The sequence below is a fragment of the Perna viridis genome, chromosome 13 (genome assembly GCF_037379345.1).
Source record: "Perna viridis isolate PV_CMFRI_1.1 ecotype Kerala chromosome 13, ASM3737934v1, whole genome shotgun sequence".
NCBI lineage: Eukaryota > Metazoa > Mollusca > Bivalvia > Mytilida > Mytilidae > Perna > Perna viridis.
In genome coordinates, this window is record NC_142457.1 from 21,014,747 (window position 1) to 21,029,487 (window position 14,741).

At 33.2% G+C, this 14,741-nt stretch overlaps 1 long non-coding RNA gene across 1 annotated transcript; it reads right to left on the reverse strand.

The window, feature by feature from the left end:
• Positions 1-13,213, reverse strand: LOC148599902 (uncharacterized). Its single transcript, XR_015917654.1, has 3 exons — positions 13,040-13,213; positions 1,456-1,582; positions 1-632 (listed from the first exon to the last, which is right to left on the reverse strand). It is a non-coding gene; the product is annotated as an uncharacterized LOC148599902 (long non-coding RNA).
• Between the last annotated feature and the right edge of the window lie 1,528 nt (positions 13,214-14,741).

Genomic DNA, 14,741 nt, shown 5'->3' on the forward strand with positions numbered 1-14,741 from the left:
CTTTATTTATAATATGATTACAGTACATATGAAGAGTTGTTAATAAAGTCTAAGATGCAATCCTTAAGAGTCAGACGATTAAGAGTTTAGGTATACATGCATATAAAATAATAAACAAGCTTACTCCTGTATACTTACATGATATGATAACTGTTAAAATAAGTTCTTACTCTTTTAGGTATACAAACTTGGTGAACATACCAAGAGTGAACACAACCAGGTATGGCCTGCACTCTCTCAATTATTGGGCTGCTAAACTACGGAACCAACTTCCATATGAATTAAGAGGGGACATGGGACTTGATCAATTTAAAAGTTTGATAAATGACTGGGACGGGGAGGGATGTTCTTGCTCCTTTTGCCAATAGTTTGGCTTATGTTATGTCGTAAATTTTGTGGTCGGAGCGGAGAGGTCGAGGGCATGGCATGGCTCCAAGAGATGTCGACTGCCTCCCCGTCCGACACGTTAATATGACCTCTATCTTTTCGAGTGACATTTTGTTTGTTGGGGAAAACTAGTTCATGGTAGAGTCTTGGTGGAGCGGTGGTGGTTTCTTGCTATGACTCTGGTATACGTGTATTTTTGTTTTGTGTCCGTTGCCCATCGGACACTGCATGCTTTCGAGGCTGGCCTGGTAAATAAAGATGTTAAGTTTTTACTCTTTATTGTCCTGAACGTACACAGTGATCAAAATATATTTTTCTTATAATTTAAGCTTAATACTATGTATACTTTTATTTATTTGATTAATATACTTTTTCGTTTATTTATTTTGATAAATAAGAATTTAATTATTTACATAGTTGCTTTAAATAAAACTTCAACTAAAAACTTTATTTCTAAAATTCTAATTATAAAAGTTAGAAATAAAATATCAAATTTAAATTGTTCACGTACCTGGTAAATAAAGATATTAAGTTTTTACTCTATTGTCCTGAACGTACACAGTGATACCAGGGCTGGGTTGAGCTCCCTTAAAAACCCAGTATCACGTGCTGTCGGACCTGTCCTTTATTTGCCAATGAAATCTCTTAATTTTATTTAATTTCCAAAGATGAATATTCATAACGCCTTAGTACAGGAAACGTTTGGTTATGTAAGATTACGTTTACTCAAACTTACTTTATCTTTTTATGTCTGATACTGTTTAAATTTATTTATCCTTAAACAATGGAAACTATTACCTAAAGCAATTAAATATATTTTGCTAATCTCTATGAAGTGTCAGTTGTTTACATAAATTATTAGCAAGACAATTGAACAAGTACCAAAGAATTCAAACCTATCTAGTCTATCATCACATATTACGTATTATTTAATGTTACAAAAATTTCTTTCTTTCGGCTAAATTTACGAGTATGTTAAGACATTATCAATTTACTTAAGCTAAAATGCAATTTTATTTATTTTTAATTTTTGCTGAATCATATAGAATTTTACTGCATCACACTTACCCAATTGAAAAATGCAACATCATCTCCCTAAAATCTTTCTTTTATTATTCTAATTTTGCTGGAATGTTAACTTTAATGCTGTTAGCTGCTTAGGAACATCTGCTTTCAAATCTAGTTTGCATTACAACTGTATAAAACAAAACAAAATGTCTAAAAAACGAAGTAAACTCAATATTTATTTATTACACTGTTACTACTATGATTCCAGCTCTGAACTTGGTTATTTAACTATTAACCAAAGAAAAATTTAGAATTGTATCAAGCTTGAATGTTGTGTTTATGCTTTTCTAATTAAATTGCTGATGGTTCTACCTCTGCGGTCGTATCAAACTGCAAACCGGGAACCTTTACACTCCTTGTTGAATTAGAATTGGTTAGTATTAAATTGCATCATACTTGCAAATGCGAACATCAACAAAAAGGATGAAACTCGATGGAATTTTGATTGTGGGAACTATAGTATTTAAACATGTACATGCTAGATAGATTAAATAATATTAATAAGAAAGAGGTGTGAGATGCATCCTTTCAGCCATACAGAAAGATTCAGGTCTATACCAGATTTAATGTGGTGGAGTGGATATTTTGTATATTACAGTTTTTATTTTTATCTTTGTATTTCTGATAAATAAATAAATTTATTTAATTATATAAATTGCGTTCATTCTTGCTATACATGTGTATTGCATTCATTGTCATGAATGGTCAGAGATCATTCCATGCCTCAGTGATTCCAGCTCTAGTTTACTATATGTTGATTTCAAGGTTGAGTGCATTTTTATAGCAGGTGCTGTCTATTCCTATACTCTTAGGTTTTATCATTCTATTTTGGGAAAACTCTGATTGTTTGTCTTTTTATTGGTTCATTTTGGTCATGTGTCACATTTGGAGGGAAATTCTATTGTTTCTTTCTTTTGACAGCCAGATTTGTGATTGATTGGCAGCTTTATTAATTTTCTTTGGTTTTCTGCATTTATTTCTAGTGGACAACTTTTCTATATTTAAGGTTAGTTATCCTTTACTTATGTTCTTGTCTAAAGTTTCATATTCCACAGTTTTATTTATAAAAATCATTAATTTTATCGAATAAAAAACAGTTAAATATTTAAAATACTTAAAATCATAAAAAGGCTAAATTTAGAGATCAAAAGATTAAAATAACAGATAAATCATATTTTTCATTATAAACCCGTTAACTTTGACTACAATATGTTCTAATTGGTAAATGTATATAGTTTTATGTTGAATATTGAAATGATCAAAGACTACTCGAAATAGACACAGTACTTATGATAGTTATTTTTGTTACAGCTTGTACTTATTGATGAGCTGATGATGTAGATCCCACATTTGTGACTACTTTTTCTGAGGAGAAGACCTTATACATGGTAGGTTGTGTTGCATGTTGTTATTTACATGTATTTTTGTGCTAAGTGTCTTCAGCATGATTTGCTTATATGTGCATTTTAACAGCTTATTTGTCTTGTCAATGCATATGTTTTATTAATAACTTGTATTTTCAAAAGATGTGCATTATTAATTAACAGATGTGCTTACTTTTGCTAACCACATACTTTATGCAGTTTATATTTCATAATATTGAAAAAGTAGAAAACTAGTACTTATTTCTATCGACTATGAGACATACTTGTAATTTTGGCAGATTTGCCTACTTGAGTGCTAGAGTTATCTTTATTAGTACTGATTATATGTATTTTACTTGCAGGGTTACTAGTATATATTTATATATTTATACATTGTTACTGTTGATATGATTGGTTGGAAATACAATACACATCTAGAATCAACGCCTTGAGTTTTATTTATCCCTAAATGGTGCTACAACCATTAGGTTACAGGCACGAGACCGCAATTAATTTTCAAGTGCATTTCAGTATACACATTTGAGCAGATTAAAACAATTCCACCGGCGCAAACTGAATAAAACTTCTCTGGCCTAAAGATATGTACAAACAGGATTTTATATATAAATTGTAGAAAATTTTACCATCATTTTCTGAAATTAATACATATAATTCGGAGATGGGGTAAACATGACAAATGAACTGAGTTAAAAGTCCTAAATTTTAACCTTCTTCCTCTGAACCAAATCACAACTTTAAGTCAGATTTGATTATTGAAAAAAAATCCCATGTAATTTTAACCTATTTTCTACCAATTAGAGGCAAAACTTCAGCAAATAAGTTTCCAGTAAAAATATGAAAAAATGTGGAAGGTACCTACTACCAAAGTTGGAACTATATTCGTATACAACGAAAACCAAGGGGAATTAATTGTGTTCTCGTACCTATTAGATCAATAAATGTGCTCAATTTGAATACAAACTGCATTCATGTCAAGATGAACCTTTTTTGACTTCTAGTACAATAGACATGCATGTACATGTAAACAGTCTAAAACATGTATTTATTCAATAAAGAATATAAATATTGCATAAGACCATGAGACCATGGTCTTTGGTCGATATCTCCTACAGAAAGGTCTGTTAAAATACAAAGGAGAATTTATGATAACCACCATATTTGGCCCTCCTATTCTAAGAAAAATAAGTTTGATGTATATGAAAATCATGTGACTTGTAATGTTTACAAGATGATTGAATTGTTTCAAAACGATTTTAAATTTTCACCATCTCATCCAATTTTAAGTAGGAGAAAACCTGCCAAAAATAAAAATGCCAATTTTCAATGCTATAGTATTGTTACTTTCAAGGACCTTTGCAAATCTGACCCAGGGTTATCTTGACTGTTATAGACTCCTATCAAAGTAACATTTTAAAAAGAAATCATAAACAATATTTTTGGGAGAAGTTTGCTGAGACACTCAAAAATTGAAAAAAAAATATGCAAAGTGTCCAATTTTACATAAAATTTGCTGATTTGCTTGATTTTCACATAAAATTTCCAATCATGGAAATATAACATGCTTATAAATGTGGTAGAACATTCTTTAATCATTAATTTAAAGAATTTTAAACAAAATAAAAAACTTGTCCATGTCAAATTTCTAATTTCAAGTCAAGCCAAATGTAAGCCTTAGTGTACCTAATCCCTCATACATCTATAGGACTGTGAGAAAACAAATGTAAAGATATATTACTTCATACAATTATCTGTTCCATGTAAAGCTTATTATTTGAAAAATATGGCACATCAAAAGTCATGCTGCCATGTTACAAAGCAGTGTTGTATTTGTTTTTCAGACAATGATTCATGAACACTGCCTGCTTCTTACAAAGAAGTTGTCAATTAAGTTTTAATATAACTGATCAAAAAGAATTGGTAGGTATAGTTAAATAGAATTTAATTATGAAGCCATGTCTGATTTTTGTTCCTCTGAAATCAATCATATTGACTGCATCAACTGTTGGAGTATTAATGTAAAGATTACAATGATGTGATTACTTCCAAAGGCTACAAATTCACTTTCATGGTTGTAAATTCGTTGATGCAGACTAAAACACAAGGAATATTATGTTCACGCATAAATGCTTACTCAGTGTTCAAGCTAGAAAACAAGAGCAGAAACCAAAAGCATGAAAACTGACTGACAACTAAGTTATAGCCCAAACTTTTTGATGTTATTGGGTAAAAATAGGGCATCTAATGGGACATTAAATGATTCAATACCGCAATAAAAAATGTGCGTGTTTGCTCTGTATTTTATGAAATTCAATAAATGTAAAGTTTGAATAAGATCCTTAAATACCTTTTTAAGCTATCGTCTAGGAAACAGTTGGGGAACAGGCTGACAGACAGACACACGGATGGCTGATGTACAGACGGATGGACAGATGGATGGATGGATGGATGGATGGATGGACAGATGGGTGGGTGGATGGATTGATGGACAGACGGATGGATGGACGGACGGATGGACGGACGAGTGGATGGATTGATGGATAGACGGGTGGATGGATTGATGGACGGACAAGTGGATGGATTGATGGACAGATGGGTGGATGGACTGATGGACAGACGGATGCATGGATTGATGGATGGACAGATGGAGATGGCGGATGTAAAGACTGATGGGCGAATAGGTGGATGGATTGATGGACGGATGGATTGATGGATGGATGGACGGATGGGTGGATGGAATGATGGACAGACGGATGGAAGGATGGACGGACAGGTAGATGGATTGATGGACGGATGGATTGATGGACGGATAGGTGGAAGGATTGATGGACAGACGGGTGGATGGATTGTTGTACAGATGGACAGATGGATGGACGGAAGGATGGACGGACGGATGGGTGGATGGACTGATGGACAGACAAGCAACTTAATGCAAGGTATCATATAATAACAATGAAATTGAAAAAAATCAAAAATTTAAATAAACACATGATATATAGTGAGAAGTGCAATATCTACTTGATACTCTATTACCACATTAAACAGTATAAAATATATTTTGACATTTAAGTGTCAGTCTCTGTAAGAATCAGACAGTAGATGAAACATGCTATGAAAAAAAAAACCACCATTTTGATAGTATAATTTGACTATTTACATCATCTGAATCAAGGAAAACAAACAAGATTTTCCACATCATGCTGGACCATTGAGTTACAATATCATAGAAATGCACTGGAAATGAACATTTCAATGATAACTCTGACAAAAACCTCATTTTTCTAAGATTCTACTGAAAAATTTCTGGGCAAATCTAATGATGCAGAGATCAAATAATGGGTCTTTTCAGTTAAAGAAAGCATCAAGGAGTGATATTTTATTGTCAGATTTGTGGGGTTTTGTCATGCATGCTTCTGATTTTTCCTATTTTGCCTGATTCTTACAAACACTTATACTTATGCAGATTATTAAAATGATTACATTGTAATAGGTTTAAACTTTTAAGATGACCTAGAAATGGACACTTCAACCAAGAGTTAACTTAATACCCAATGATTGAAATTTCAAGGTTGTCTTGTCATTATTTTAAATAACCTTGAAGCCACCCAAACAACTCAATGTAGAAGATCCATCTACATGACCCATGATAAATGATCAAATCAGGATATAGGACTAGGTTCTCTTGGGGATGTTTTCTGCAACTTCAAATCAGAATGTCTAAAGAAGTGGTAAAAGAATGTACTGGGGTTCAAATTTTCTTCAAAGGCTGAATGTTCCTGGACTTTTCCAAGTTTTTAATCAATGATCTGATTGAAAAGTGTTAATGAATACAACAGTCAAAATGTCCTGGACCAATGTAAGTGAAATTTAAAATGTCCCACGCATGTATGTCAGAAATTGAGGGTCTTGGGTTAGGAACAGAACGAGGTACATTTAGGGGTGTTTTTGCTGCCTACTTTATATGACTTTCCATACATGGTATTTATACAGATGATATACCAATACTGTTTATTGCCACTTAACAAGGTACAAGTATTCGAATTTGTAACACAAAGTTGCAAGTGTTGTTGTGCTAAGAACATGTATAACCCCAGAGTCAAACAGGACGGTAATATCTGAATGCAACCAAAACTGTATGCCCCATCTGTAATTGCAAGCAAATTCTGATGGACAGACTAAAGAACAAATAAAAAGACTGTCAAACAGACATAGGCAGTCAGAAGGACAGATGGACGGAATGACAAACTGACAAACAGTCTGACAAACAGAAGGACAGATGGACGGAATGGCAAACAGACAGACAGACAGACAAACAAACAAACAGACATACAGACTGACAAATTGAATAACAGAATGACAAACTGACATACAGACTGACAAATTGAAGAACAGACTGACAGACAAACAGACTGACTGACAAACAGAAGGACAGAATGACAAACTGATGGACAGAATGACTAACTGAGGGACAGACTGACAAACAGATGGAGAGAATGACAGACAGACAAAGTGATTTCTGCATACTGAGTGGGAGTACAAATATACCTTATTGAGTAAAATAAAATGACTAGTTGAAATTAATTAAAGACTCAAGCTATTTTTTCAAGATACCTCCCAAACAATATCCAACTGACACATAATGAAGTTCTGAAGATATAGGCATACATATGTACAAATATGAAAAAAAAAAATGTCCTCCGAAACTCCTTCCTAAGTTCAACAAACTGGCTGCAATGATCCGTCTAAATACAATGAAATAAGATCCATTCTGCATCAAACTGACTTCTGTCTATAGCATAGTATACATAGTACAGAGCAATTAATCATATTTGATATATTTTTATTGATTTGTACATCTCATGTGAGTTGAGTCTTTAGAAATCTGGTAAAATTAAACATTAAATGTAACTCCAACTAAAAATCAGGAATTTCATGAAGATGTATTAGGGTCATTAATCCAGCAAAAGTCAAAGATAGTCCACCATCATGGAGACAGAGTTCAAACTGTTACTATAAAGGAACACAGTCAAATGTAACACACATGATAATCATGATGGTTTTTAGTGCAGACAGGAGTCCAAGTTGCTCATTTACTTTTGTTACTTTGTATGTATTATTTTAGTTACTTTATGTTCTTTGTTGTGTTTGTCTGTTTTCCATGTCTGGTCTTTGTCCCTGGATTACATTCTTTTGATTTCCTCTAGAATTTTGGTTCCCTTGATTACTCTTGCAGCATATGATAATCATATGTTGGTTTGAAGCATATGATAATTACAGGATGGTTTGAAGCATATGATAATCACATGATGGTTTGAAGCAATGTAATCTAAAGCAGCCAAATGTGCCACATATGATAATCATATGAAAAGAGAATTATATGATAATCATTTATATACGTTCAATGAACATATGATTATCATATGATGATCACATGATTATCATACGTTTATCTAAAACATATGATTCTAAAATATTTCCAAGCAAAAATTATCATATCATGAGAATCAAATGATAATTATATGACTATCATATTCATTTAGCACCATACAATTATCTTACATTTCATATGAAGCACATTTGGCTGTGTACAGACTGACGGATTTAGACTCATTATATAAACTAAAATCTTTACAAAAATTTTGATCCACAGAATTTTCTATTCTTATTTGACCATTATTGTAAATACCTCTGGATGTTTAGTTAGGATTTTCAGGAAATGAATTCAGGACCAAATCTAATTTCACTGAAAATGACTGACAATCATATGAGCCTGCAATAGACTGGCCTGACTGATCTACTGATTAGTGGACCAATGCAATAGACTGGCCTGACTGATCGACTGATTGGTGGACCAATGCAATAGACTGACCTGACTGATCGACTGATTGGTGGACCAATGCAATAGACTGGCCTGACTGATCGACTGATTGGTGGACCAATTGGGATATAGAATCAATAGACTGGCCTGACTGATTGACTGATAGGTGGACCAATTGGGATATAGAATCAATAGACTGGCCTGACTGATCGACTGATTAGTGGACCAATTGGGATATAGAATCCTCAACTTATAGACTTTGATTTCATGGGATTCAAAATAATTTAAAAGTGTTATTGTTCATTGGATACCAGTTTCCATGGCTTCAACAAATATCAAATTTCAAATGTGGTCCTTAATGAAACAGAAATTTCCAATTTTTGTATTTAACAAATCAACAAATTCAAAAATATAAACCCATAAAATAAAGTACAAGCACTTCCACTGTACCTTTCACTGCCAAAATCTTTGGTGGAGTGATCTAACAAATACTTCTTAATAAAATAGAAGGTACTCCCCACAGAAACCATCAAAGTAGATGTAAATAAGTTCTGAAGAGAATAGGAAGAATCTCAGATGGACTTTCAGCAATAAAAATCATATACGTATAATTTCACGAGCCAAAACCTTGTGCAAGTACATTAACAATATTCTATTTTATTAGTATTTCAATTTCTGGTCTTTTGTAAGGGACAGAATACTCAATGCCGAAATGTGACAATATTTGAGAATAATATTAAATTATATCATAAATGAAATATCAATCGGACTGAGAGTATGTTGATTTGTACCCTTCATAAAAAAATATCTGTACCCCATATTTAAAGGTCATGCATGTATCCCCAGATGCAAGAACTAGTGAGTGTGCTGAACTTGTACAAAAATTTTAATCTGTTATGAAGTTTGACTAATTCTCAGTCATTATACCTGAATCTTAGGTGGAGTTTATTTGTTTGTTGGGGTTTAACGTCCGAGCAGCAATATTTCAGCTATATTCAGACGATGAAAATGAAATTGATGATAAACTGAACATGAAATGATGATGAAACGAAAAAGTGATGGGACAAAAGGACAATGGGGTCGACAAATTTTGATTGCCACTGGAAATAAGGAGAGGTGGATAGGGTCGGGCAATTTAGCCTCCTGTGGCGGAACCCTATGGTTCCTACTCCGGGAGAATACCACAGTAGGGTTCTTTAACGTGCGAGGAACGTGGCATCTTTCCCAACACGATGCACCACTATGGTTTGCGGTCAGATTTTTCGTATTATAGCCTGACAACCCCAGCATGTAACACGCCAGGGGTACCCCATTCCACCACCTGGGGCACACATCCCAGATGCTCTGTGGGCAGAGCGCCCTAGCCCCCGGCTAAGGTTCTGAGCACTATTTAGTCGCCTTTAAGACAAGCTTAGTGCTGCTACAGGCCTATTCTTTTAACACCCGGACCTGCACGGGGCCTTAGGTGGAGTAATACACCAATCATTATACCTGAATCCTAGGTGGAGTAATACACAAATCATTATACCTGAATCCTAGGTTGAGTAATACACCAACCATTATACCTGAGTCCTAGTTGGAGTAATACACTAATCACTGTACCTGAATCCTAGGTGGAGTTATACACAAAATATATCCAATTAATGTAGATACTTCTCTCAGTCATTATAACTGAATCTTAGAAGGAGTAATACACAAAATACATCCAATTAATGTAGATACTCCCCAGAGTGGTGATCAAAGTAGATGTAATAGATCTGATAGCAGGAAGTGAAACTTTGATCATCAAAATAATTCCAGTGATTTAATTGTTTAAACATATTGTAAACCTTCCCTACCAAGAGACAATCATGGGGCTTTGAATGGTTGATGTATATATATTTTATTGCATATCAGCCTGCATGGCTATAGACAGCAGATTTAATATCGCCCTTATGAGAATAGTTTAAAAAAAAACAGAAAATTTTGGTTTAGGATACACAGCAATCAGCAGAACCCTTAAATCCTTTGATCAGTCTGTGTTTCTGTGTTATTGGTTGCCAATGTAATCAGGTCCAGACCAGAGGAAAAACATTCCCAAACTACTTAAGTACCAGTCCATGTAACATTCAGACAGGAGCAGATTCATGCCAAAACCCATAAAATATAATTATATTTTTATTCAGAAACACTTACAGACCACATATTTACATGTATATATATATTTGGCCAATAAAATAAAATTTAAAAAGAAAACTGTCCAGGAAAAAATAAGTATTGGTTTTTTTTAAGTCTTGGAAAAGATACTGCAAAATTTATCATGAGTTTCAAGTTTATACATGTACAATAGTACTGGTAGGGTATAATATAATGTACTACAAAATATACCATTGTTATGTACATGTACATGTGAGTGATTACATCTGAAAAATTACGTAATCAAATAATTTGTTCTTATACAGGATGTTAGAAAGACTGTTTACACAGTTAACGACTTATGTCATCGTGCATTCTTGGTCATGTTTTTTTCCTGAACCTGCTTTTAACAGTGATCAAAATAAGCTGTGAGAAACGATATATTTTGTATTTTTCTTACAATATACACTGAACACCACTACATGTATATCAACATAGCTGCATGTTGTCTTAAAAAATGCATGAAATGACAAAAAACAATTCCAGAGGTCTGGAAAATGTCATGATTAGGCCAAAAAAATTTAATATGTTTCCTGCTATCCTACCTACCCTAGTTTTAAGTGCCTACCCTAAACATTTTATTGCCATTTTGGCTCAAGTACCCTTGAAGTCTACATTATTTGCTCATGAAATCTATGAAAAATAGCTACAATGTAATAAAAGATACATGTAGCATTTAACTAGTAACTTCACTGTAAATTTGATTTTCAAATGCTTAATGCAGAGCTCTTAAACAATTCACATCATGTAAGCTCACCACTAAAACCTGGTACATCATGTACGTCTATAATACATGTAGTACAAGTCCTTCAATAATCCCTGATCAATATCAACAGAAACAGATACTACCAGTCATAATTGTGTTTATAAAAAGATATGGAGCATATATTTTCTTTACTTTTCTCTCAAGCAGGATCAATTAAAGTAATGTTTATTGTATTTATATTTTATATAAATAATCAGGTTAATTGATCAAAACAAGATACAGCAAGTATTTGCTATTGTTTATGTATACAAAGCTGTAAAATCTTCATATGAACAAATTGGAAATGTTTAATTTCTGAAGGCAAATATAATAAAAATCTTAGTGTCTGGTGAAATTTAAGTAGTGCAACTTGTCTTCCTACAAAACCCAGTAAAATGTAATTTCCCAATAGAATTAGAATAAGAAAACTATGTATACTGAATTACAAGTTTCATATCATGTATGGAATTTGTTTGGCGAATGATTCAATATCTTATAACAAATACATGTACATTTTGAAAAAGGCCAAGAAAAAAATTTTGTCAGTTTAGATTACACTGAATGAAAATTAGAGGATGTAGGTAAAATTTCATATGTTTCAAGTTATTTTATACTTGTCAATCAAGGGCAACAACTCTGCCAACAATGACTGAACAGCACTGCAACTTCATTATTTGGTCTACAAGTACTGTGAAAAGTGAAAGGATATATATAGATTTCAATTATTCAAGAAGAAAAAAACAATTGATGATACATGTCACAGGTTGGTCTCAAGGGCACGGAGAACCTGGGAGTTGAATGATGTTTCAAAGTCCTTTTTTATATTATCCAGATATATAGATACATGTAGATAGGGTGTTGAAGTACCTCCCCTTTTCTAATGATAGCCTGGACCCTTCCCCTTTTTACAAATTTTAGAATCCTCTACTACATGATGACAATCAATCTTTAAGATATATATTCTCTTATGGAAATGATGTTTCAGCACTAAACAGACATACATGTAAACATCTGATTTTCATGATTATACAATCAAACCTCTCTGCTTCAAAACCCTTCATAAGATTCAATGTATAGATTAGCTAGTGTTTCAAGTTGATCCAGGTTCAAAATGCATTTAAGCAAGGATTTATATATATATCTATATATAACTCCTTGCTGATACCAAAGGATTTCAAAAGTAGCAGGTTGTAACTGTAATTGTTCACATTTCAATAAATAAAAGTTATCCCAATTGAACAATCTGATCACCCATAGGCCATACACACGCTGGCTGCTGATACGTTCAAGAGTAAGTTTCAGCAATTTACACGTGACAAGCCACAAACATACCCATTACTACTTATCCTGGTTTTAAACTGAAATATGAAACCACCCAAACAAACTATTATCAGACAGATTCGTCACTATACCAAGTTGACATGAGTCATCCGGTCAAAAACCCAAAAACCCCGGCTCGCTTACCGTCTCTGTTTTTGACTTTATCTCCATTACAACGAATTTCAGTAGCCATAATATCCGTGTGGAAACTAAAGTAACGGTTTAAATTTTATGACAATGCAAGACATTCTTTAAAAGTCTTATATTCCATTGTTCCGAGAACCCTTTTCTTATTTTCGATTTTCTGTCATTAAGTCCATTCGGAAGCTATCTTACTGTTCATTCGTAACATTAGAAAAGTAAAAAAGCGCGGGAAGTTTAACTTCCTATTGCGTTAACCACAGATTAGCAACATAACAAAAAAAAACGCCGCAAATACTGAATAAGGCAAATGCATGTGAAAGTGTATCGGTTTTGTTTAAATAAAAGGTATTGGAGACAGTTTTAACCATATGTATCAACACATGACGCAGAAAGTCAAAACCCCACCGAACTGACTATATTATTTCACCACGTGAATTTCACTTAGTAATGTTTTCTTTACTTGAAAAGACCTTTATTGAATTTCTGCATTACTTTATTTGCCCAGAATTTGTTCTATGGAATGCTAGAACAATGAGGTGTTTGACAGAGTTATTTGCCCTGGAAATGTTCATTTTCATTGTGTTTAGAACAATGAAATTATAACTCAATTTACCAAAACCACATGAGAAAATCTTGTCTTTTCTCCTTGATTCTAATGTTTCAAATAGTCAAATTAGAAATTCAAACTGGTGGGTTTTTCCATAACATGTGAATTTCACCCATCTCACAAAGACTGCATGAAATCGAAGCTATGTTGAAACAGGGAGGATATTGTCGTGAGGTTCTGTTTGTATATGCACCATTCATTCGAATGTCAATTTTCTTTTCATGAATGTAGAAATTGTCGTTTTGTGATGAAATTGCAATTTCCACATTGATATGTTCAGAGCTAGCTTTCAGTAACAGCGAGCGTTCTGTGATTGTCTTTTAGTGTTCTCAGTTGTCGATGTGGTTTATGTTGAGGTATTATTCCATGGAGAGAATTTGATGTATTATTATTAAACGATTTTAATGGCTAGTTTGTTGTATATTTCATTTTCTTAAATTTATGTGGGATAGTTAAGGACTTATAAAAGTACATTTCCACTTTATGCGCCTGTCCACACTCGGATGTTGGTGATTATTTTAAGCACACAAATGATGCGCTTTTTTTTTTTTTTTTTTTTTTTTTTTTTTTTTAATGGTCTTATTGTGTCATTATATTACTTTTTATACGCCCGTCAAAGACGGGACGTATTATGGTATACTGTTATCCGTCCATCCGTCCGTCCGTCGTCCACACTTCGGATAGTAACTCAAAAACGCTTTTACCATTATCTATTGACGTAAGCTCTCTTTCGATTTTTTTTTTTTTCGTTTCCGTGTTATGAATTTTGTTTACTTAAAAGGGGGGATTTTCAAGTTTTCGGACAATAACTCAAAAACACTTTCACCAACTCTCCTGAAACTTTGTTCATATCTATTGACATAAGCTCCCTATTGATTTTTATAAATTTCAAATGTTTCAATTCCGTGTTATGAATTTTTATACTTAAAAAAGGGAAGATTTTCAAGTTTTCGCACACTTGCTCAAAAAACACTTTGACTAACTTTTATGAAACTTTGGTGAATCGTTCATATCTGTTGAAGTAAGCTGCCTTCCGATTTGTATAAATGTCAAATTTTACGCTTCCGTGTTATGAAGTTTTACTCTTTAAAAAAA